Here is a 26,842-nt window from a genome sequence, read left to right as displayed (position 1 = left end):
TCAAATTATGTTGATGATACAAATAATTTTTCATTGCAGTCCAGTTGCAAAGAATAGTGCCAGAGCACACCTGAGCTGAACCCAAGGCATGTTTTCTGCTATAGACCTTAAAAACTGCACATCTCAAATCTCTCTTGCTGTTCTTTGAAGCTGGAGAGTGTGTTTCTGAGGCCGGAATAGAATCTCTTTTCCTCTTGTGTTGATCTTGATTCCCAGGTCCAGGAACTGTCACTTACTACTTTCTAAATAGAAGGTTCTCTGATAAGAAATTATCCTGCTAAGGATAAATGTGGCACTTCAGGTTCTAACGTGGATGCTGTCACAGTTTGAAAGCGGGAACTTGTTTCTGTATGCAAATCTCAGAAACTATCAATGGGAAGGCCTGATTGAGTAGTAGAGGTAGTCCTCGACTTACAACAGTTCATTTAGTGACCATTCAAATTTACAACAGCACTGAAAAAAGTGACTTACGACCATTTTTCATGCTTATAACTGTTGTAGCATCCCCATGGTCATGTGATCAAAATTCAGACGCTTGGCAACTGATTCATATTTATGACGGCTGCAGTGTCCCAGGATCATGTGATCACTTTTTGTGACCTTCTGACAAGCAAAGTCAATGGAGAAGTCAGATTCACTTAACAACAGCACTGATTCATTTAATTGTGTTAAGAAAGGTCATAAAATGGGGAATTCACTTAACAACTGTCTCACTTAACCACAGAAATTTTGAGCTCCATTGTGGTGGTATATGTAGGCTCTGTCACATCTACTGAAGCTAAGAAATCATCTGGTATGATAGCTTCTGCTATCTATCTCTAAAGCTTCGGGGCTTGATGTACTGAGATTCACAATGTTTCTCCAAGTTCTAGTTTTCTTTGACACCATAAAGAGAATGGAAGACACAACTGAAAAAGATTCCTGTGCAGGTAGATGCTCTATCACACCAATATCCAGCAAGTGTCTACTGATTCCTTAATTGTGAGCTATTTCTCCATTCTTGTTCTAAACATTCCATCCTCTTTTCTGAAGCAGTGCTTCAGAACCAAAAGTCTCTGCATCTTGCCATTGTTTACTGTTTGAAATCAGTGTTTGTACAAATTCATCAGTTTATGCAAGATCAGTGTTTCCTGTTTGAAATCACCAGCCTCCACAAACCCCACTTCAACGCTGCTTGTGTTGTTTGTTCAACCTGTCATCACCTTTTATTCTTGTTTCACAGACATTTCAAGTTAACTTTTCTTCCTTGTCAGTTGTGGCATAGCTGTATACCAAAAAATGTCCAAGAAAATCTGGACATACGACTCTTAGTTTTATATGCTTAATAAAATAGGTTAAGTGAAGAAATGTACAGTAATCCATGATTATGACTGCAAACTTGATACTTTTGCAAGTGATATTTGGGCTTCATGGTTCATGTTTAGTTTTGCTAGTTTTTCAATCTTTAAGGCCTGGAACTGGCATGGTGGTGATGCTATCAAAGAGAGTGGGATATTCGTTTCAGGGTTTTTCCCCCCCACTTGGAGGACTTAAGGGCAAAGGTTTGCACATTTTTGCCCTCCTGCTACTCCATACTCAGTGAGAATCAATGAAAATCAGTGAATAATCTGGAGATGCTTTCATAGCTGCAAAATGAGGATTGCAGCAACATTCAAACCATGGACATTGGTTCTTCATTTATGATGATTGATCATGTTTGATCTGTAGCATGTTTTCAGTAATTATTTTCCAGCAGAATGTCAGAGGGGTGGGGGGGGGGAGGAGAGAGAGGGAGGGAGGGAGTAAAGCGAGAGCGCTAGTGTAAACACTGTAGCTATGACAGACGTGACTACTAGTAAATTTCTGGTTCAAATCTTGTTCACAAATTCCATCCCTTTTCACTCTCATTCAAATATTAGCTCCCAATTTTCTACTGGTCTCATTTTTGGTGTGTACATATGCACACACACAAACGCAAGCAGGGAAAAGTTGGCTCCCACGGATACTGAGAAAGTTATAGTCTGGTCTAGTGAATTATTTGAAAATCATGTGAATCTCTCTTTTTCAAATAGACACATGAAAGAGCCAATATACATTTATACTGTATATCTTCAGTAGTAAACCTGGGTCTGTGACTCTACAAAACATTATTAAAAGATTGAAATCTCTAACAGTTATTTGACTTCTTTTTCATTGTGTTCAGACATGCTTCAATGTACTGCTTAGTTAGAGACTAACTATGCAAATAATAACATCCCCAGTTCAGGATATTGATGCTAATGAATAAAAGCACCAGTTTTAAAGAGACATTTTTAAGAGGCATCACCAACCCAGACAGAGATATATTAGGTAGGTCCTGCTCACAATTGTGCTTCTGATTATAGCCCATGGTGTACTAACTTGAGATAGGCAGAGCCATCTACCTGGTGTTGCCCTGATGGTGTGTCTCCCTATTTGATCAGATATGGATGGAACCAGTTGAAAACTATCCTGTTCAATACTAGAATCTCTTTCCTTTGCAGTGCTTAGAGTTTAATGTTCATATATAGAGGTGATCTTTGAACCTCTACTAGAAAATGCTCCTACCACAGAACTATCTGCTCAAGCTCACCATGTTGGAATGACAGATTGTCACATGATTAGACCTGGGATCTGTTTGCTTTAAAATAATTAAGAAATCCATGGAGGCAATGGGTTTTAAATTTTCTTTCCGTGTTGAAATAGCTTTGATAAGTGGAAGTATCTCAATTCCAACAAGCAACCCAAAAAATTATAAAAAATTAAAATCATTACATGCATTTTTTGCAGTGCAGGCTCAAGGGGGCTAGAGAGAGAGAGAGAGACTGCTGGAGTCAGGGAAAATTCTTTCAACCATCTGCTTTTCATTTTCACAAAGAAATCTTTGATTCCTTCATGCACAATAAACAGCTAAAGTAGCCAAATTCTCCCCCTCAGCAGTGTGGTAGTGGTAAGCAAAAACACTGCTGCAAACTCTTCTACAATGTTGGTGATCAGGACAGGAAACCTCCAAGTCGAGATGTTTCTTGGTCTATGTCAGGGGTTGGCAACCTTAAACACTCAAAGAGCCACAAAGGTCCTAACCGGAAGCCTCTCATTCAATTCTGGAGCTGACCGGAAGTCCGGTTCCCTCAACATAGAGCATCCTCCTAGCGAGGCGTCCTTTTTCCTCTACCTGTCTTAACCGAAAGCCCTATCAATTGTGGAGCCAACCAGTGACAGGGAGTCACAGCAGAGGATGAAAGAGCCACATGCGGCTCCAGAGCCGTGGGTTGCTGATCCCTGGTCTATGTGGATATTTCTGCTCTGATTGGGATGGGAAGAGTTATTCACTGAACTGCCCTCGGAACAGGCAAATCCAACCCATATCCTCAATATGTCTTTCAAGCCTATCCATGTTTTGGCATTGGAAATAGAATGTCTTTCCATTTCTCCCTACAGAAATGGCCAACCAACGGTCTGGTGGCAGGGGGTTGGACTAGAAGACCTCCAAAGTCCCTTCCATCTCTGTTATTCTATTTCTACTGCAGAGCCCTAATATTTGTGCTGGATGGGGCAAGGAAGCAAGTCCCTTTGGACACAACAGGGGCCAAATGAAAACCAGGAGGAATGACCGATTCTGCCCAATGAATCTGGTTATTAACAGGTCTCTGTTGATAACAGCAGTCTGGCCACACAGATAACTTCTGAGACTGGCATATTAGAAAAGAAGGACCATTCCGGCTGCTATTATCAAATGACCCAAAGTTTAGTTTAGTTTATATGCAGAGGCAGAAGGGAAAAACAGTGAGTGTGATATTTCAAATTCTGGTAATCCTAAAATTTAGATACATCTGGGTAGCATGACATAAGCCAGGGCAAATCGTGGCAAAAAAAAATTAGCTTCGTGGATACTGAAGGGATTTGACTTAGCAATTACTCAGCGGGAAAGAGATCCTAGTGTCATGTTGGAAGAATTATATGAATATTTAAACACTGCTCAAGGCAGAGGTGAAGCAAGTAAATCCAAAATGGGAATTATTAAGGAAGGCTGAAAATCAGAATGCTAGTATTATGACATAGATTTATGCTGAAAAAGTTCTTTAGAAGTAGGAAGTAGCACAGTCAGTGAGTCAGAGCACTGATTCACCAAGGCCAATACGATTCGCTTATTTGCTCCTGATGCATTAAGAAGAAGGGATGCCGTGTGAGAGGCCTCCTTCCATGGGAGCAGCTTTCTATATGCAGATTGCGGTTTCATACTAAGCATTCCAACACAGTCCTTTAAACCGAAAAGCAGGTAAGTTGTGTTTTCTAGCAGAATGAGATGGTTTTTTTTTTAAGACTGCAGAGGAGGAGATACTCTGGATGACTAAACTGTAGCTCACAAGTCCTTAAATTACGTGTCCTAAGCTTTTTATGTTAAGATCAGTGAATCAGAAGTGCTGAATGAGATCCAAAAGCCCTAGATAACACCAAGTGTTGTAATTTAGTAATTGGGAATTAGTGAATCAAAGAAGCTTTATAAAATTAAAAGAGGCAGAATTGAACAACCCTTGTTTTGAATTTCAAAGGCGCTTTGAGTTTTGCTTCTACAACTTCAGCAATGATACTGTGCCAAGTTGAACAATTTTTTTCCCTCTGCCCAAATCTGAAGCAAAGCTTAATGTCTTGAGAATGAGAAATCAGACGTTAAGACATTTATCCCTGGTTATTAGAAAATGATCTTCCAGCTTTTGACAACACTTCTTGCTGAGGCTGCCGTATCTATTCAACAGAATAAAAACTCGGATGAAAGTTTTATTTACCAATTTCTTTAAGGTGTTCTCAACCCAGTGTATTTATGTAGTAGGCCTCCAATGTACAGCTTACTGAACAGAATCATAGATAAACAGAAAACCCCAATAAATCCCATTAGGTATACACTGAAAGACTTGTCTCTTGTAAGCCAAAAGCAGTATAGTACATAAAAAGTTATCAGATCTACAGCATATGTTGGTAAGCGTGTCATCTATGGCAGGGCTCTCCAACTTTGGCAACTTTAAGACTTGTGGACTTCAACTCCCACGAATTGAAGTCCACAAGTCTTAAAGTTGCTAAGGTTGGAGACCCCTGATCTATGGAGACCAACTTTTGGCTTTCCAGATACATTTGGTTGGCCATGGTTAACACATATTTTTAAACCTTCTATACAGATGAAACACACACACAAATAGCCTGAGGGAGAAATTCAGTTGAGAGACAGCTTGCCAGTAGTCATGATTTAGACATCAATTGTGTCTTGAATACATTTCTCCCAAATTCAAACCCATTACTTTGGCCACTATATCACAATGGATCAGTGCAGTCTGCCAGTGATGTTATAAAAAATCAGGAACATCAGGAAGTAAATCCTCATTATTCTGCTTTTTTGTGAAGGCTATATTTTCTTTTTCTTTATTCTGAGAAAAGCTCCCCATTTTCAGTATTCAGATAAGAAAGGATGTTGATACTTTCTGTAAAGAAGATGATAGACATCTGTGCAAAATATCTCATGTCATGCATTGGATTATATTGCAGACTGTGACAGCCTACCCAATACAACTCCCTCCAGAATTTTTGGGAATTCTGGGAGCGACATGGCGTTCCCATGTAACACCTCTCCTGCGCGAGCTGCACTGGCTCCCGGTGGTCTTTCGGGTGTGCTTCAAGGTATTGGTTACCACCTTTAGAGTGCTCCATGGCTCAGGACCTGGATAACTACGAGACCGCCTTCTGCCACCGGTAGCCTCTTACCGGCCAGTACGCTCCAACAGAGAGGGGCTCCTCAGGGTGCTGTCGGCCAAACAGTGTCAACTGGCGGCCCCCAGGGGGAGAGTCTTCTCTGTGGGGGCACCTGTCCTTTAGAACAAGCTCCCCCCGGAAATACGGAGGATCCCGGATTTACGCACTTTCCGCCGTGCCCTCAAGACTTTTTTATTCCAACAAGCGGGGCTAGCCTAACTCTTTTTAATTGTTTAATTTTAATTTGTTTTTAAAAACAGGGGTGTTTTAATTAGTATGGGCCAAATTTATTTAATATGTTTTTAAATTGTTTTTTAAATTTTATATTGTATCTGTTTTATCTTTGGCTGTTCACCGCCCTGAGTCCTTCGGGAGAAGGGCGGTATATAAATCTAAATAAACTCAAACAAACTCAAACTGGGAGTGATAGTTAGTTCTACTACATGAAGGAGTAAGCTCTGGAATCTTTGAAGAAATGGTAATATATCATCAACATATTTTCAAATTGAGATTACTTTAGTTATCTTGTAAAAGATTAATTTGAAGTTGAAGCATTCTTCATCTCTGCCCCAGTAAATTTCAAAGATAGATGAATGATAAATTGCATGGAAACTTTTATGTTACCTACTTGTCAAAAGTAACATGATGGCAGTCACAACAATAAGAGATAAATGACTTGTGCCAGATATCAACACAACTAAATGTCCCATCACCCAGGCAGTTCTGAAATCTTGGGAAACAGAAAGAAAAAAACCTAGTTCTTGAACTGGCATCCCCAAATAGTTACTTTTCTGATTTATTATATGATCTCTATCTCTATCTATCACGGTCAGTGGCTGAAATCTAACATACCAGAAAGGTACCAGATTCCAGAAGACAACTTCAAACAACATAGTTGAAGACTCAGCCTTCCTCTTTAAGAACCATCTGAAATAACCTCTGGGAACATGCATTGCACTCTGATGATGGCATTTCTTCTTCAGTTTGGGCTCAGTGCAACAGAAAAAGCCACCATCACAAAAATGGGTTGGAAAGTTTGCCGACGTTTTCTGTATTGCATCAACTCCAAGCTGCTGAGACATATTTTGTTAGGGAGAAGCTGGGCTTCTTGTTGCCACACGCCATGCAAAACATTTTGCTCTCTCCATGGAAAAATGTTTGCCTGATCCCCAGGGATTACAGAAAAATCTGGAAAGGGCTCCTAAACAGAGAGACCACAACTGCTGATGCTTGTGCTGCTTGTGCCAAAAGTATCTTTTGCTTCCTGTTTTAAGTTAAATTTAGGAGCCTAGCTTCCTCAGAATTTAAAATAGGTATTGCAATCAGTATAGTATGCACCATACTGGATTTGTTTTCAAACAGCACTTTCTAATCCTGTTTTTTAACAAGTGGTGACAGATGGCAACAAACTAGCTTGCCCTGTTCCCTGCAACTTTTACGGGGACTTTCAACCAGGGAAGCCAAAGATCCAAGATTCAGTCCTTGTATTCATTGACGTTACAATGCTTGGATTTATAGGCCTTTGGCTTGTCATCCTATCGCTTCCAATAATGTTATTGGAATATCACCAGAATACCACAGTGTTATTCTGTAGTTACTGCCTGTGCTCTGCGTTTGTGCAAAGGTTTGAATTGAGATGCATGAAAAGGCATACAGGAGATAGGGTAAAAAATAAAAATAAAAAAGGAAACATTTGTTCTGGAACAGTTTATGCACTGAGAAGTATCAAAAGGAAGATCTTCAAGAAGATTCAAGAGATGGTTCTCAAAACATGGTGGTTCGCATATGAAATGGATATGGGTTAGCTTAATATAAAAATGCCAGAAGGCCTCTGAAGAGTATCAAGATGGAACTGAACGTGCCTTACTGGAACGGATAAAAGGGAATGAAAAGTGTACTATTTTGAAGTCACCACACAGAATGAAATTCAATGCCTGGTAGACTTCCTGCCTCAATTCTTCTGATACTGAAGCTTGGCTGGATCAGCTTTAACACACACTGTATTAAGTATGAATGTACATTGTGTGTGTGTGTATGTGTAAGAGAGGGGGGGGATTTAATGCTTTTAGTTCAGAACATGAACAATAAAAATTACCAACTTGCATTTGTTTCTTCATGTCTGAAGTCTCTAATAAATCAAAACTGAAGGAATAATAATCTCACTATGACACCCCCACCCACCCAATGTGGCAACTACATAGGCAAAGATATTTTGTTGAAAGTCAAGGATGCCAAGGGAATGTTTTCTCTACTTTTAAATACTGTTGTGCAGGAAGAGAAGGGAGATTTTAAGAAAAATCCAGAGTTATGGAAGAAAAGGATAACTACTACATCCCCATGCATTGCAACCTACAGAAAGTCTCCTTCCTGTGGCAATTATGAAAACATCAATTTCCCATTAATTAAAAAGTTTATTTAATAATTGCATTTATTATCTACCAGGGACATAAATGCAGCTCTTACATTGATTTCCTTTGCGTTCCAAATCCACATATCTTAAAGTTGCCAAGTTTGGGAAACACTGATACTGTATTCATGACAGGAAAGGAAGTTTGGGTTTCCCTCTCTAAGCTGAATTGTCTTTTGGGAATATCACAGCATGTATGCTGGTCAGAGAGTTAATCCATCCCACTCTCTCATATAACATTTCTGTTGATTGCAATGCATGGGAGTGTACAGGTATTCTTTTCTTGCATAACTGCAGATTTGTATAAAAAAATTCCTATCCCTTCCAGCACAACAGTGCTTAAAGGTAAAGGAACAACTTCCCTTGACATCCCCTTGGCTTCCTCCAAAATATCTTTGCCTAGACAGTAGATCTCAATTTGCCATGTGGGGTGGGTGAGCGTCATAATCAGTGATGGCAGCCGGTTCGTACTGGTTCAGGTGAACCGGTAGCAGAGATCACGGTTGATCCCGTCCACCCGCCCCGGCGTAAAGAAATCCTACTTAGCCACATTTTCGAGGCCAGGCACATGCACGGAAGGTATGTGCACGAGCAAACCGCATGCGTGGAAAGCTGGGTGCATGCACAGAAGGTGCGCACGTGAAGCAAGTGTGTGTGCTGCGAACCAGTGGTAAGAATATGTGAAATCCACCACTTGTCATAATGAGTTTCTTTATTATTCCTTCAGTTCTGATTTATCCAAAAACTTCCTCCCTAAGGAACTAAGAGCTAATCTTCCTCTTTCCATGTGCTATTCTCCTTGAATAGCTTGGCCATCTCCTTGAATACCTTGCCTATCCAATGACAAGGGATATCAGGGGAAAAAAAAACTTTAACTGATGCCAATAGAGCTTCTAAGTTCAATGCCATGTAGGAGAAGGATTCTAGAAATGTTATATGAGAGAGGTGGATGGCTTAACTCTCTAACCACCATACATGTTGTGATATTCCAAAGAGACAATTCAGCTTAATGGAGAAACCTGGATTTCCTTTGTTGTCCTCTATATCAGTGTTCCTCACATTTGGCAACTTTAAGACATGTGGACTTCAACTACCAGAATTCCCTAACCACCCAGGATTAATCACAGTTCAGCTAATCAATCACCCAGTTTCCAAATCCATCCAGTCAGCACTTTTTGCAATTATATGAAAGCTGAGGCTGTGACCTTCTTTATCCCTAGACTCTGATATCAAAACATAAATAGAATGAGCATTTATTTAAGATGGTGGAAACATTCTAAAAGGGAAAATTTATTAATTTTAAACATAACTGACAAATGACAACTGATGAAGCTTCTCGGATAAGAAGCAAAATGTCTTCTTTCTCAAGAAAAAAATAGACCAATTGAAAAAGCATCTTTGAGACAACTATGATCTGGATGACTGAGAATCTCCATAGACATTTTGTCTGCCTTGTTTTATTATTTTTAAAATTATACACTTTAAATAATATCTGTATTATTCAGAATGTTATTTTATGGTTTTGTAACCCAACCAGGAAATTTTTAAAAAGATTTTTCCCCCTACTTTAAAGAGGACTATTACAAAGCTTTCAGGCTAAAATCCAGTTTAAAAATAAAGAACTTCATGGAAGAACAGGAGGCTGACCTGTAGGTCCATGCCTGCATTAAAATAAGATAATTGTTACCCATTTGTGTTTAATTAATGCCCTTTTCTATTTAATGGGTAGTAATTATTTCCATTTTGGCATCTATATGAGCACATGTAGATGTTATAAAAAGTGGCATCTTTCTTGTCCTCATTTATGGTGATACATAAATTGTCACCCTAAACCCCACCCTAACCGTTCCATCAATTACAAACCAGCTCACATCATTTCACAGTTTAATTAAACCAGTAAAAAAACAACAACCCAAGAATAGCCATTACAGATACCATAATCAAACAAATGAAGAGTCCACTTGTCAAAAACAAAACAAAACAAAACAAAAACCAGAACAAAAGGAACAAATTAAAATGGAAAAGGACAGAGTAAAAATATAGATTTTTTTTTTGCTTGCACGGATAGGGTAGAGGATTTGCATATCTTTCTTTCCCATAGTTTGGCTATTTTCCCCAAAGCATCTGGAGAGAAAGAACCCAGAGGAAGGGTCTTCTCTAAAAATCCAGATGTTTGGGGACAATATCTGTCTCAAACCAGGAAGGGCGGCTTTGATCGATGGAAACTTCAGTTTTAAAAAGTCAAGAATCAGCTGTAACACACATTATCATATATCCCATCCTACAGATGTCACATCTTGCTGTCATGCAGGAAAGTGACGTATACTGACTAGAAGTCTGAAGGACAGAAATAACGGTGGAAATCCTAAGACACCCCAATGCAGCTTTTATAAAGGCTGGGACAGTGGTAAGAGAAGACACAGACGTGTAAAGCTTCAACATCAAGAGACATTTGGGTGGTAAATGTCAGCAAAGAAGCCACCCAGTTATGCTGTGCAAGAATTTGGCTCTGCATTCTTGGGAATGTTATTTACAAAGAAAAGCAGTTGTGGGAGGGTGGACTGTTTACTGCACTTTCCAACTCATGTCCTCAGCTTGCTTGCTTGTAATAACCATTAGTATAAGGACAAGCATTTAAACTGTACTCCTGTCATTCAAGTGCAAATTGGTGGCCAGATGTTTTCCACTGATTGGTCCTAAAACTTTGCAGTTAAATTGGAATTGGGAAAATAATTTTCAAAAGGGTTTCTTAATGCAGGTTTTAAGCTCCCCACCATTAAGATTTTGTGATGACTCATTACAATGATAGAAAGATGGGGTCCTTTTTTTAGCAGTAATTTCACCACTGAGGATCAAGTAATTTCTGACCACTTTCTGTTGTTCCAGCTCCACATTCATGATCAAAAATCCTCCAAAAGGGGGCTCAAGGGCAGCCCAAACTTTATTTGCAATTCAGGGCATTGTGGGTGAACTTGAACAATTGGCTTAATTGAATAAGCCATAAGTAAATGAGCAAAGGATAAGTATGCTTTGTGAATGTAACCAATCCTTCCTCCAATTAATTGAAGGCAAGCTGTTTGGAGCGCAGCTGCAAAAGTTCACTATAATAGCTGAAGCCAATTTACACATGCAAGAGAATTGGAGGGTGTAGCTGTTGCTAGATTGCACCCTGTGAGACTGTAAGAGGGATGACAACATTGCATGTTTCTGTGCTCATATTTTTCTACTCCTATAGGTATAAATAAAAAATCAGCATGTCAGCTTAATCATCACCTGTAGCATGCTTTTAATTAAGAGAAAGTTGTTTACTGTTCCATAGAAGCATCTAAAATACATTTGATATTACACCCGACAGTACGGCAGGCACTGTATGTGTCTACACAAATACACACACGTTCAGAGTGTTTTTTAATACTGATTTCCTAACTCCAGTGGCAGTGATACAATCATATCATCAGGTCATGACTGAAATGTTTATCATTTCTTGGGGACACAAGGAACTTAAGTACAAAAGTCTGTAAACTCAAAACTCAATTGTAGAACCTCTGGGCAAACTGAAAGGGAAAAGAATGTAAAGCTCTGCAGAGGTTTAGTAAACCATTTTTCTTAATTGGGGTTTTAAAAGCCTCCAAATGGCACTTCTCCAAAATTAAACATACAGAACTGTACTTGCCCATCACAGCACTGTAGGTATCATTCACATTCTTCTTCGGCCTTAGGAATCACTGTCAAATAATCTCAAGTGATAAATTGTACACAGACGATGCCAAACATGATATTTTGCTAGAGTTTAAGTCAAATTTGCAGAAAAATGACTGAAATGAGGCAAGATTTGGCAATCTGGAAATATTTTGACCCACCTGTGAGATTTGGGCAGTGTTTCACTGATTGGAATGCTTTCAAACATGAGGTCTCCCCATTCCCACAGCCCCTGCTTTGATAACCACTGCACTGTGTAAAATGAAATGAGATTATGAAGAACAATGGCTATTTGTGCAACTGTTGTCTGGCCTTCAAAGTTGCCATTCAAACTGTTATTGTCCTCATCAGAATTTTATCCTCTACTGGATGCCAGATCTGGAGAGGATAGAAAGCCAGAGACAATCTTAGCCAAGTGGCAGTTTCCTTTCCCTCCAGTATAGAAGGTCTGCCTGTAGAAGAGTTTTTTGGGACAGAGAGAGAAGCATTTCCAACAAGATTTTTTTTTAAAAAAAAAACCCTTCCAGAAATAAACAGAAGCATTCGGAACATGTGCCTGAGAGAAAATATGAGAGGGGTGGGGCTCAGGATGACATACTATCCTGCAACAAAGCTATGAGATAATGGGACAGTTATGTGACCAGTGCAATTAGGTAAGAAGTATTTGCCAGCCAGCAAAGATGGCTGATCTGGCCTCTAAGAAGGCAGTCAAGGCGGAGGAGGATGGAGAATAAATCAGATGATTCAAATTTCCTTTGAGAAAATTTTTGTGTGTGGAAAACTTCCTTTTTCATTCCAGCTGGCTCAGTAGGTGAAGAACACTGTCAAACCAATCTTCTCTGGTTGCCCAAATAATTACCTGCTGTCTTTCTATTAACAGTTTATTTTATAACATATTGTAATGGATCCTAACCAGTAAGAAGAAACTGGCCCTGCATCCCAGCTCTAGTTCACAGGGCTCACATGAAAATTACCCACAGAAGGCCAAATCTTTCCCTTTCCTGCTCTTCCCCTGATAATTCATTTACTCCTAAATTTACTGGAGATGGCATCAGAATCTCTGGAGCAGATCTAAGGGATGTCTGGTGGAAGGAAAAGTTGCCTTGCCAATTATATATTTCATCTTGTAACCACAGTACCGGACACAAACAGAAGAAAATGTGCCTGTTAATGGCAAAGAATCTCTTGCCTTATTGTTGGCAGAGAAGATAACTGTACCTGGGATTGTCCTGCCTCATTTATATACTAATAAAAGTCAAATGGACATACAGATATTAAAACTGGTGTCTATTCAATTGTGTGTACTTTCAATTGGGTGAAACGGTGCATCACAGGGCAACAATCTTTGAATCAACATACCTCAAATGAGCTAACTTACAGAATGTGTTCAAAATTTGGGACCCATGACTCCCACAGGATTGAAGTTTGGCAGTTGTGACCACTTCAGTGGTGCTGTGCCACCACACGGCCGTGATCAGTCACAGTCATGTGATCATCATTTCCAAAGCTCCCTGTCAGTTTCCTACAAGGAAAGTCAATGGGGAAGGTGGAAGTCGCTCCCACTGATTTTTTGCCCTCCTTTGGTTATTCTATGTCACTATTTAGATAAGGAAGTCTCTCTGAAATAATGATCCAAGGGTCATGGGTTGTTAGTAGCCACTGATTACAGAAAGTAGGCAATGTGATGATGCCGTATTCTGGACCTACCTTCCAATGACAGCAGCTAGCATGGTCAGAGTGCAAGGATTATGGGATTTAGAATCCAAAACCTCTAGTGAAAATCTAGTTGCCCACCTATGGTCTAATAAATAAACTAGCTGCATTCCTGGGTTTCCACATTTCTCTATCCTCTAGTAAAACAGAGGAGGAATGAGGAAACCTGTAAGCATGATGATGTCACAGCATACTTTTTATTTAAAATGTTTAAAGAAACATTGTTTGTACAACCTTCTCTTCTCTTGCAAATGATGACTGGCAAGCAAGACCCTTCTCTCATTTTGGGGTGAAGCTACTTTCTCAAGCTTTAGAGCTCAGTACAGGGATAGTCTTGGAACTGGAATCTATTAATTTCTCCCCCATTTGTAATGAAAAGCTCCATTGGCTGAAATCATCAAGCCAGGTATTGTCTCCTACAATGGCCATCTGAATGCCCCAGGGAAGCCTAGAAGTGGAATAAAACAATAGTACCTTCAGCACAAATTTAAAAGAAAGCCACTTTTGTTACGATTGTGTGCTAGGCTGCTTAGATGCAGCTCTTATGCACCACAGATAAATTAGCAAGTGACTTGTTTCCAAATCAGTCGTGTTGAACACAGGCAATTTATCATTAGAAGCGTGTATCAACTCCAATGAGACAAAGAGTCTATTAATCCAGAAAATATGCTTCCACGATTAGCCAGCCAGATGTTCTCAGAATACCCTTAAGATCTTAAAGCAACAAATCTTCTAAGCTGCTGCCCTAAAATGTCATTCAAAACTGTACTACCACTAGCCATAGACGTAGAATTGAATTATAATAACTAATGCCCTGGATAATCTCAACAAAGCTAGATAAGGGAGTACAAGCCATACCAGAATTTCACACCCAATATTTGAAGTACTTTTCTTCTTCTTTCTGGATCTACCATCAATTAATTTCACTGACATATCATAAATTCTCATATTAACCAACTAAGTGAGAATGGTATATTTTTATTCATTGTTGCCGCCTTTCATCAAAATGCTCCATAAGCCTCTTACGGATCTGTGTGCAACATGTCACATACACAAAAGGGGAATGGTTTTCGTTCTGGTGATACAATACTGCTTTCATCAGACAGGTTGGTTTAACCATCCCCTCCAGATGCTGCTTTGTGCACCCACAAAGAGACCCATTTTGAGTCAGGATTAAACCACTTTTCCATACCTATACTTAATGATCAAATTATGGTTGAGGCAAGTATATATTTTTCTCCTACAAAAATGGCTTCCACTTTCCATCTTTGCCATAAAAGGACCTGCAATGCTATTTCAAATCTTTCACGGTACCACTTTTGAGCTGATTTTATTGTTGAAATGGTAGACAGTACAAGTGCTAATTTTTGTTGCCCTTCTTTTCTACACTTTCATTCTGAAGCTCTTTGGCTGTCCACACTTCCCAATCTGAAAAAGCTTAGTGGGAGAAGCTTCCTCTTGGTGCCTTCTCCTGGAGAACTGGATTGAAGTTTGGGAAGCTAAGGAAGCTGCAGATTGCTGGAGAGATGATTGTAGGTAATAGGACATCTATGCATTAGGACTGCCTGCTCCACCAATGAGAATGTTTTTTTAGAAAAATTCAGGGGAAAAATTGACATTGCACTAATTTAAATTGCATTGCATAAACAGTAAACATAAATCAGCTTTCTTGTGTTAGCAACCTCCAATTCTGTTGTACCACAATTCTCATTGTTCCCAGTCGACATGGCCACATTGTATGCAGATTACAGTTGTTGTACTTCAACATATGAGGAAAATAGAAAATTCAGAATTGCTTGTGAGGTCTGTGGAACAGTTTTAAATGTTCCACTCCTCCCTAATCACATCCTTTGCCCTACCAGACTGTTTATTCATTTAAAGTCCTCCTGATCACTACTTTGGCTTCTCAAGAATGGCACCATCAGGCTCCTGTTGTCTTTTCTTTTGTTTAGACTCCACTGCCAGGAGCACTAGATGTCAGATCTCATTTTAACTCTTTGCTCCCCTGATCCCAACTGAAGCCAAACCTACCAGTTGCTCTGGGCATGGAGGCATTGCTGTCAACTCCAGCGGGAATTAACATGTTACATGTTCCAGTTAGGGACATCTGAGATACACAATGGAACAGATTAAAAAGCTTCCAGCCTTAAAGCTTCTGTAGAGATGACCTCTCAGATGAAATGTGTGGAGAGTTATCTGAAACATTGGGAAATCCACCCACAATGGAACCTATTTTATTCACTTTTTCCTTCTTGTCAACCCTCCACCCTAAACCAAACTTCCATTCTTCTTGGAGTAATGACTTGCTTCTTAAGACTATGGAAGTCAACGCAATCTTATTCACCTAATATGCTCCAAATGTGTTGGATAATATCTTCCCTCAATTCCCACAGCACAGTCAACTGATGAAGACTTTTCATCAGCCACTTAAAAAAAAAGTAAATAAAATGGGTATATTAAGTCTACTGGACATTTACATGCTGAAGAGAGATCTTAAAAGCTATATTGGACTGCAGGTTGACTCAGAATCAACTATATAAGCAAGTGGCTAAAAAAGTAAGGTAAGTAAGGCTTCCAAGTCACAGAAAATAATTGTTCTAATATGTACTATCAGTTTAGCTCCCACTTCAAGTATCCAGATTTGATGTCCCATTTTAATAAGGATCTCAAGAAACTGAAACTAGTGCAAAAAAGGCTAATGCAGATGATCAAAGGCTATATCTGCCCAGAAAAGATGGACCTACATTGTATTGACAGAGAGCACTTCAAGAAGAAAGAATTATTAAGAGAACAGTCCTAACATTTTGTCTTCTAGTAAGGTTGTTTACCATGCTAACCATAACATGCTCTCAAAATTCCTGGGTTGACCAGCTCAAAAACCCAGAGAACTCTATTACGGCATATCCCATGGTTAGGATTTTTCCAACTTTGGTCTGATTATGTTATATTGTATATTAGACGCAATCCATTGAAAAAAAGTCACTTATATTAGCAACATTTCAGATATAGATATGATGAAATTCAGCTGAAATAGCTGTATTTGGAAATCCACCCCAATTCCATAAATACTACCATAAGGCATCCCTGAAAGATCACAGTATCAAAGCTTTAAAATTACCTATATTCAATTTTTAAGGCCCATTTTAATTCCTGCCTGACTCAAACTACATTGCCTATTGCTTCACATTTTTCACTGTGAATACTGGTCATCACAAAAAAATGCATGAAGTCAAAGCAAGTTTGGTGTTTCAGGGCTACGCAAATATGCTGAATTTATTAGGCAGGGGAGGGGAAGAAAACATGGCAAAATTCCATGCTAAAAACTACCTTTTTCCAGGAAGTAAAAACATCCTTAATAGTATCCAAAACAAAGTTTAATAATAAACCAAACAAAACTTTCTTCATCTTCAAAATCTGCCCAGTTTCCAGCACATGTAAAAAATAAAATGGAATTGTGATCATTTGAAATTGACATATTTTCTACATCTGGTCTGAATTATTCTTTCATAACACTGCCTTGCATATAATAAGATAATTGCTTGCAGATTTTTTCTTCTTCTATAGAACTTTCTCTTAAAAAGTAACGTTTAAAAGGAATGGAGATGGAAGATAAGTTATGCCAGAGAATCTGGATCTTCCATCGTTTAAGCTCCACCAGGCCCTCTTTTCAAGGGCCCGGAGTCTCACCAACATGGAAATAGAAATGACATTCATTGTTTCAGGCTGTCTCTCATTATATAATGCTCTGATGAAGATATAGGTCCAACTCTTTATTATTTGAAAAGTCTGAAGGCCAAAAGAGAAGAGATTACATAATATAAGCCACATGTGCTTCTTAGTTCAACACACACCTAGAGAAAAATACATGTCAGTATTAAAATGATGCAATTAAAATGAGCTGCTACAAAATAATGTATTTGGCTCACATGAGCACAGGCTTGCTGCCTTTAAAATATGATATTCCTTTTCAGTGGAAACTTTTTTTTCTACATGTATCTGTATACAGGAATTTCAAACTGGTACATTCCTAGCATGAATTACATTTACTGTAGAGTTTTGACCAATTAATAGCACTGCTTTTCTGCACAAAACACCAACCAATTTCAAAGCTACTTCTACAGCAAATGCACTTATCTCCTCTTACAATACTGCTACAGAATAATTATCTCACCTTCTCTAGGTTACATGGCAAAAAAAAAAAGCTCATTGGCTAATTAAGCACATACAAACTTCTAGCTTTTGAACATTTGGTTGGCAGGCTCTGAATAAAATACTTTGCTGACAAAATAACACTTTTACATGGGAAATCTTTCCTTTCTATTCATTAAGAACTTTTTAAAACCATGATTGATCAATCCAATAAAAACTGCAATCCTCACACTGCTGTCTCTGGCTTAGTATCATATGAGCTTCAGCAACATTTCCCAAGCAAATGCCCTTCCAAGTATGCTGGATTTAAATTCCCATAGTTCCCAGCCAGCATGGCTAGTACAGCTGGACCATACCAAGTTACATAAGAATGTATTGCTGGAAGACATCTTAACCTATAAGGCAGACTCACTCGGAGAGCTTTCTTACTCCAGTCCTTAAGTACTACTATCTAACACTGCATCTTTTGACTTTTTCAGCTTAGTGCATGAGCCACATTATTTTCCAACCTTACAATATACAATCTGTTCCCCCCCCCCTTTCACTTCTCTGCCTATCAAAAACCTGGACCTCATCTAACAGTGGAGACAATTTTTTTCCAAAAATGGGAGAATTGGACAGTACATGCTTACTTATCCTTGTTACCCAAGTGTCACATGAAATCTACAAGATGCTTACTAGAGTTCAATCTGTTCCTCCTTTCTCAAGCAATTCTTCTTTTGTTCCATCTTAAAACTCTTGACTGTGACAGCCTCAGAGCTTCAATATTGAGTTTTTTCCCCTTTTCTTTCCTTGCACCATCTAGGTTTTTGCAGCATCATGTCTGAAAAAAGATCTGGATATTTCAAAATCTTACAACAATTTGAATATATTCGGTCTTTTAAAATATTGCCTGATAATAGATTTTTGGATTCTTTTATGAATCAGAATAGCTTAATTATTCTATTTCTAATCATGTTGTGATTAGGAAAAGATACCGAACAAATAGTTTGGGCTAAAGATTAGGGTCCTAGAGTAGCATTGAGGAATCCTGAATTCTAGTCCTGCCTTAGGCAGGAAACCAGCTGGGTGATTTTGGTCCAGTCTTTCTAAAGTCCTGGACAATGGCAAATCATTTCTGAAAATGCTGCCAAGAAAACTGCATGGACTTGTTCAGATAGTCACAGCATGCGTGCACACACACAAACACAAATACAGAGGATGACATACTGTTTAGAAGATCCCAATGCATGCATCCATGTTTTAGTAGGTCAATGACATCATTGTGACATCAGCAACAACAAAAGTATTCTCTATACTCATCTAGCTTAGCCACAAACACAACTTACAAGAGAAGAAACAGACGTTTCATCAACATAAGGCATTTGCAAATAGTAGTTTAGATTCTTCATTCAGTTCTGGATGCTATTTTTCAGTTATAAAAAAAAAAGAGAGCAGAAGAAAGATATATGGAGACACATAAACCCAGCATAGCTATTACTTCAAAAACTAAAGCTGGCAAAATTAAAGTAGTTGAGGAAACAGGTGGAATCTTTGCTCAACTCCCATGCACCCAAATGGACTGAACATGGTATACAGTACCTGACACTAAACAGAAGCCTTTTGTGATCATGCGATATAACACAATATTACTGATAAACTGCAGAGACGGGTGAAGGCAAACCATTTCAAGATCAAAATGCTCCATTTTTGAGTTTGGTCCAACCATTCCAGGAGTGTCAAAACACCTCTTTTATAGGTATCATCTGACAATGGTCAAAATACCCATTTCCAATTCAAAACAGCTCGAAGTCTACATCTGAAATGTATCTGGAATCAGAAAAAATCTTTTTGAACTCAAAACAGCAGTTCAGTCTGCACAATGCCTTGTACACCTCTAACAGGATTTACTCACGATGTGTTTGTTTCTCTACAGTCTTCCTGGTTTTAGGTTACCTCTTTGCTACCTGGTTTCACGTTTCTTTCTTACCACCTTTTCAGGTTGCTTGTTGTTTTCCCAAACAACGCGCCATGAGCACAAAGAGCTGCTTACGCAGCAAAAAGCAATGCAGTCATGAGCAAAAAAACCCAAATATGAATATATTGCTGGTCCCAAAAGGTAGCAGCAAGAAAGCCACACAGCAGACATTTTTATACTACTGAAGCTCTCAACAATCGAGAAAGTCTGTGCGAAAACTTTGAGGTACATTGAACAGCAGTATAATGGAGGATGCTTAGCAGTGGCACTTATGAAAACAAATGTAAGGAATGCTTCTCCATTTTTGTGTAGTAATAAAATTAATCTCACAAAGCAGTTGTATACTGGAAGAGACTTTTTATATATACACCCCGCCCCCGCCCTCCCCCGCCATGATCTGACTTTTAGCAGAGCAACCTGGATGCTTAACTAAGCATGCTGGGTAAAATTGTGGCTTATTCAGCAAATGACTAAATCATGGTTTCTCAATCTGTAATAGGTCCATTATGCATCTGAAATAGGAAGACATAGGATGCCAGTTTTCTAGAATGTCCCAAGGATCTTTTGTGATTATGCAACTTGAAATCTTTCGGACAAAAGGCCAGAGATAGATTTTACACTTTTGACAGGCAGATCTACTCATAACCTTGTTTGTTTTTCTAAAGACCTCTGGATCCACATATGACATCCTACAATGCAGAGATAGTGAGCACAGGACATTACTACTTTTAGATGCCAATAGAGGAACACATTGTGAGGGGTTAGTTCATTTTCATTAAATAAATAACAAAGGCAAGAATGGCCAGAAATCATGGGTAGGTTAGGATCATATTGCATTTTTCTCTTTAGAATGGTGTGTAGACCAGGGGTCTCCAACCTTGGCAACTTTAAGCCTGGAGGACTTCAACTGCCAGAATTCCCCAGACAGCAAAGCTGTCTTTGCTGTTCTGGCAGTTGAGGTCCTCCAGGCTCAAAGTTGCCAAGATTGGAGACCCCTGGTGTAGACCACCTCCTTCCATAGCAGAGATTCTGTCAGGGTTCAGCTACTGAGAGGTTGACTGGTTAGGTTGCAAGTCTTCATTGTTTCTGGCTCTCTCGGGAATAATTTGCATGTCAATTCTAAGATATCTCAGTGCTCAGGACTAAGGACTGTCCTTGAACCAATGAATTCCTAGAGAGCAAAAGAATGTAAGAACAATGTTGCTGGGAGAAGATCAAGGTCTTTCTAACTCAGCAACAGCTATCCAGCATAAGACACTTCTCAAAAACTGGGGGCATGACTATCACAAAGTGTTGTATCTTTTTATTCTTGATGAATGTATTTTATTCTCCTTATGTACACTGAGAGCATATACACTAAAGACAAATTCCTTGTGTGTCCAATCACACTTGGCCAATAAAGAATTCAATTCTATGAGCATAACTGTTATCACACAGAATCTGGGGCTCAATATCAATCAGATATCCTCCCTTGACAAGTTTGTCTATATACACTAACACGGTCATAAAGAAAAGGCTTAAGGAAGAAACAAATGGCAGGGCAGTGAAATGTAATAAAGACATCTTGACAATTCTATTAAAGTTGTAGTACAGGTAATCCTCAATTTACAACCACAACTGAGCCCAAATTTTACGTTGTTAAGTGAGAAATTTGTTAAGCGTGTTTTGCCCCCATTTTACAACTTTTCTTGCCACATTTATTTAAGTGAATCACTGCAATTGTTAAATTAGTAACAGAGTCATTAAGTGAATCTGGTTTTCCCATTGACTTTGCTTGTCAGGCGGTCGCAAAAAGGGATCATATGACTCCGGGACACTGCAGCAGTCATAAATGCGAGTCAGATGTCAAGCATCCAAATGTAAATCATGCGACCATGGGGATGCTACAACGGTCATAAGTGTGAAAAATGGTCATAAATCACTTTCAGTGCTGTTATAACTCTGAACAGTCACTAAATGAACTGTTGTAAATCAAGGACTACCTGTGTATATAAAACAAGCACAGTCACCATTGACAAATGAGAGAGTTGGTGTTAATGTAATTGTGAAAACACTAGCAATTAAAACCTAGGACGTAGGACATTGTTGATTAAGTTCACACATTGTACTAGGTGACAGCAAGATTTACTTGTATTGGCTTAGGATGTTGCATGAACTTTATATTTTCTTCAATACATCATGGCTCAGCTCGATGGAAGAACCCCACCTGGTGTCTGCATAATAACACCCTAATGCACAGACCCGGACTTCTTCATCAAAGGCTAATCTACCATTTTCCAGGTGTCTCTGTAAAATGTCTTAGTTCAACATTATCACATCTTTTGATGCTAAACTGAAACAGCTATTTCTTCAACAGATGAAAAGGGTATGCTGGGAAGCCAAAGTGGAGTGGAACTCAAATGCAGTTTTTCTACAGTTTTTATTCCAAGAGCAGTAATGTTGGTTCAGATCTGGGCCTCAATTACTGCTTCTAAAGACTATAAGGTCTCCTACAGTCTTAATACTGTATAAAAAATCTGCTTGGTAATTGTGACAACATTCTTGCAAAGTAGGATCAGATGAAGAACTAAAGTAGATGATGCTTTGGTCATATCCAATCAGCAGATCTATAGCAGACATGAAATTAGAATAATTTCCATTAAGACTAATGCTGAGCTCAACACATTCCCATTTTTTCACCCACCTCCACTTCTACAAGTAAAGGTAAAAAGCCTAACCTCCCTCAATATGATGGACACAAGGTAAGTTGGCCTACAATTCCCATGAATCTCTACCAGCAGGGCTAATGTAGTGCAACAGTGCCTTTGAGGCTATCAAACTGCAAACTTTTAACTGTAATCTAGTTTGCTAAATAAGGGTGTTTGTACTTTTATCTATAACACTTCAGAACTTGGCTATAGTCTCATAGTTCAACAACCAGCAAGTTGAATTTGAATCTAAACACAGAATGAACCCCAGAAATACTAATAGAAGAGAAAAGCCTGTTGCAGCTCTGCAGTGCTGAGGTTCACATATGAGCTCTGAAAAGGACACCCTCAAATACAGATTCCTCTGTACATTTCGGTGGAGTCCTGGGTGATCTCTGAGCTTGGTTGTTTGCTTGCAAACACTTCTCTACCTGACTAGGTAACATCTTCAATGCTAATGAAACATCTGTAAGCAAATAACTAAGCTTCGAGACCACCCAGGACTCCATGGCTCAACCCTGAGCACCTCTGAGATAGGGACCTATTACAACTACATGTAAATGTTCACCCTTATCAAACATCCCTCCAGAACTCTACTATAGGACCTGTCTCAGAATCTCTACTAATCCCTCAGGGCAACACCACCCATCTTTCTTATCTCCAGACTACCAGAGTTACCCAAAGCAAAACTGCTAAGATATTAAGCATGGTTGGGAGAGAAAAGTATTCAGGGGAAAAAAGAATGAGGTGCCTGGATGCCATTCTAAATCACGCACACACAAAGCTGCTTATTTTGATTCTGTCTCCACAATCACAACACAGTTATACATACTCAAGTCCCATCCTAGCTCTGGAAGGAAAAACACTGACTTCAAGGCACTGTTGGGAGCTCACCCTTTCTTTCAAAGAAACTGAATGAAGCAAGCAATTGAATTCCAGCATTAAAGGGGAGGCCATCTCGGGTCTCCTCAAGCCAAAGGAGGGTTTTGTCTTTTTTTTTTTTTTGGCCAGCTCTGGCCGTTTGTGGGAAAGTCCAGCTAAGTTCAACCTGAACTCACCTTGCGTTGCAACTTTTGTGAGAAGAGCTCCTAAAGGTTTAAAGTTAAGTATCTCTTTTTGCTTTGCTTGCGACGTTCTGAGAAGCTTCTATTTCTGCCCCGTAATTTTCCCAAGCGAGTGGGTGGGGGGTAAATTGTTCAAGCATATAACGTATAATACGTATAATAAAACGTATAATACTCGAGTCCCGGCACACCGACTTGAACCATCCAAAGCTTCCAATCAAGGAAACCTTCATTCTCGCAGCTGGAGCAAAGCGTCCTCCTGCCCCACAGCTGCTGGACAGCCCCCCCCCCCCGCGCGCCCTACACTTCCCCCGTTTCACACAATCAGATTCAGACAATCCTGTGTCTCAAGACCCCCGAGGGCTTCCTGCAATCCCTCCTCCACCACCACCACTCCCCAATTTCTCCCTCCAATGGTCCTGGCTGACTGAGGATGCTAGAAGTTACCGTCCGCGCATCTGAAAGGGCACCAAGCCGGAGCCCGCCAAAGAGGAATCGGGCTGGCCTCCCCTTTTCTTTCTGGGAAAGCCCACTCCCACGAGAATCGCCGCGTCGTCTCGGCAGCTTCCCCCACCTTTCCGGCCGTTATCAAAAAGCCGTCAAAGTTTCCGCTGGTCTCTGAGGAGACTGACCCTAAATCTTGCCGACACCGCGCGCCCCCCCCCCCTCCACCCGCAAGCCTTGCCCCTAGTTGGAGCCCCTTCCCAGAAAGGAAGCCTTCCCCGACGCTTCTGCCCCAGACACGCAACCCAGAAGGCGCCCCCTGCGCGCGCTTCGCTTCCAAAGAAAACCGAGTTTGGCCAGGAAAGCGCGGCGGGGGCATCCCGCTCGCCCTGCTCTTCCTTCCTTTCTCTCTCTCTCTCTCCCCAGCCCGGGCTCTGCATTCCTGTTCAAAAAAAAAAAAAAAGCAGCGGCTGAACGGCGCAGGGATTCCCCAAGCAGCCCACCGGGCGAGCCGAGTTCTTACCTCCGCCGGAAAGGAGAACGGCTTCCTAGGGCGCTACTGCCGCGCCTCCTCCCCGTACTCTCTGTGGAGGGAGCCTCGGCTCTGCTTCGCTGCTGCGGCTTTTTTTTTCTTTCCTTTTTTTTTTTTCGCCTTCCTCGCTGGTGCTACTCTCGCAGCTACAACCGCTCCTCCCTTCGCCCTGTTCTGGAGCCGACTGGAGCCTCAATCACAACACATGGAAAGAGCCAAGCTGGGGACCGTACCAAGAGCCGCTGATAGGGGGTGGCCGGTGCTTTGCGCTCCGCAACGTGCTCTCTGCTGCAGCGAAGCGGGCCGAGCGCTGCCCCTGGGCGTATCAAGACCGCGTCTGAGATCCAGAACCTCCTAAGCTAGCACTTGGCTAGGGGGAGAAGGGCGCCAAGTGGGTCTTTTTTCTGTGGCTCCCCCTCCTCTTCCTCCCTTAGTACAAACCCTTCCCCAAGCATAACATTCTCTCCTAAGAGAATGAGCGTCATCCACAGCTATGCAGCAGCTGGGTAGGATTCGCCAACCTAAGAGGAAAAGATGCCTGAGTCCGAGATGGTCGCCTTCGATCCAAAACTTAAGAACCTTCGGGAACTCGACTCTAGGATTCGGGGTGGTTATGGAATCAGGAGTGAACGATATTCTGCAAATGCTCAGAGGAACTCTTGTTACTGGTGCTCCAAGGCCCTTTAGGGATGGTGGTGGTAGTTCGATTGTCAAGGAATGTGATTTTGAGTTGTCACAAACAAGTTGGTAGACCTGCGTGTGTGAATATAATCGCTATGGATATAATAGTTGCTATGAACAATACGTTTGGGGGTTTTAAAATACGTGTTTGTAAATAGGTACCGTGAGATGAGGAAGTACAAAAGTATGAAGGCTATTGCTTTTTTTTTTAAAATTTGATTTATATGCCGCCTTTCTCTGGAGACTCAGGGCGGCTTACAATGCGTTAAGCAATAGCCTTCATACTTTTGTATATTTATACAAAGTCAGCTTATTGCCCCAACAAACTGGGTCCTCAATTTACCTACCTTAGAAAGGATGGAAGGCTGAGTCAACCTTGAGCCTGGCGAGATTCGATCTTAATTTAATTGCAGACAGCTGGTGTTAAATTACAGTGCTTAGTCTGTTGAGCTATCCAGGCTCCTACAATGCTTAATGCATTGTAAGCAGCCTTGAGTCTCCGGAGAAGGGCGGCATATATAAATCGAACTATAAATGAATGAATGAATGAATGAATGAATAAATAAATAAATAATAAATAATAAAGTGGGCCAATTAAATGAGTGATATCTAGAGTGGTACCACCCAGGGGTGAAATCCAGCAGGTTCTGGAGAACCAGTAGCGTAAAGTTTGAGTAGTTCGGAGAACCGGCAAATACCACCTCTGGCTGGCCCCAGACTGGGATGGGAATGAAGATTTTACAGTATCCTTCCCCTGGAGTGGGATGGGAATGGAGATTTTGCAGTATCTTTCCCCTGCCACGCCCACCAAGCTACACCACGCCCACCAAGCCACACCCACAGAACCGGTAGTAAAAAAAATTGGATTTCACCACTGGTACCACCAGTGGTACCATTACTTCGAATTGTTTCACATGCCAGGTGTGTGCAATTTGCTTTTTATCTGATTGAGCCTTACCCGACTTTGCAACCTCATGTTGGTTTGCATAAGAAATCATCAGTAGGCAAAGAGTCTCTGCAGAGCCCGCTATACAGCCAAAGAAAAGGGAAGCAGCAGAGGAGAGTTTGGAGAATGTGTTATTTAGCACATGGAAACAACCTAAAGGGCCAAAGTTGTATAATTTATTCTATGTTTTACACATACACATACATGATGAATGTATTTTTACAATGCTTATGATAATGATCTATCACTATTGTTGTATTTACCACACTGGAGACAAATTCCTTGTGTGTCTAACCCCACTTGGGCAATAAAGAATTCTATTCTATACAGTATTTGTGTTTTATTTATATCCTACTTTATTATTTTTACAAATAACTCAAGATAGTGAACATATCCTGAGGTTTCCTGCCTGAGCAGGGGGTTGGACTAGGAGAACTCCCGGATCCCTTTTAACTCTCTTATTCTGTTATATCCAACACAGCTTCCTCTTCCTATTTTCCCCACAACAACCCTGTGAGATGAGTTGGACTGAGAGTGATATCCCAAGGTCACTCAGCTGGCTTTCATGGCTATGAAGAGACTTGAACACACAGTCTCCTGCTTTCTAGCCTGGTGCCTTAATCACTAGACCAGCGTTGGCGAACCTTTTTGGTACATGCATGCATGCCGGTCAACTGGTCTTCTGGTTTCTGGTGCACATGGGCATGCGAAGACCAGCTGGCTGGCACACATGTGCGCACTGGAAACCGGAAGAGCAGCTGCCCGGTGCACATGCCGGGAAGATGATATTCTGGTTTCTGGCGCATGCATGCACACGGGCCACC

General features: G+C 40.4%; 1 protein-coding gene across 1 annotated transcript in view; it reads right to left on the bottom strand.

Annotated features, from left to right (window-relative positions):
* Positions 1-24,548, bottom strand: part of FRMD6 (FERM domain containing 6) — a 62,948-nt gene extending 38,400 nt beyond the window's left edge. Inside the window, exon 1 of the mRNA XM_070931668.1 lies at positions 24,383-24,548. The gene's annotated coding sequence lies outside the window, so the exon portion shown is untranslated. The remainder of the gene's footprint in view (positions 1-24,382) is intronic.
* Between the last annotated feature and the right edge of the window lie 2,294 nt (positions 24,549-26,842).

The sequence above is a fragment of the Pituophis catenifer genome, unplaced genomic scaffold (genome assembly GCF_029215685.1).
Source record: "Pituophis catenifer annectens isolate HBS135680 unplaced genomic scaffold, rPitCat1.0.hap2 SCAF_1, whole genome shotgun sequence".
NCBI lineage: Eukaryota > Metazoa > Chordata > Lepidosauria > Squamata > Colubridae > Pituophis > Pituophis catenifer.
The sequence above is the reverse complement of the archived record's forward strand: the minus strand, read 5'-3'. Positions and strand labels throughout refer to the sequence as shown.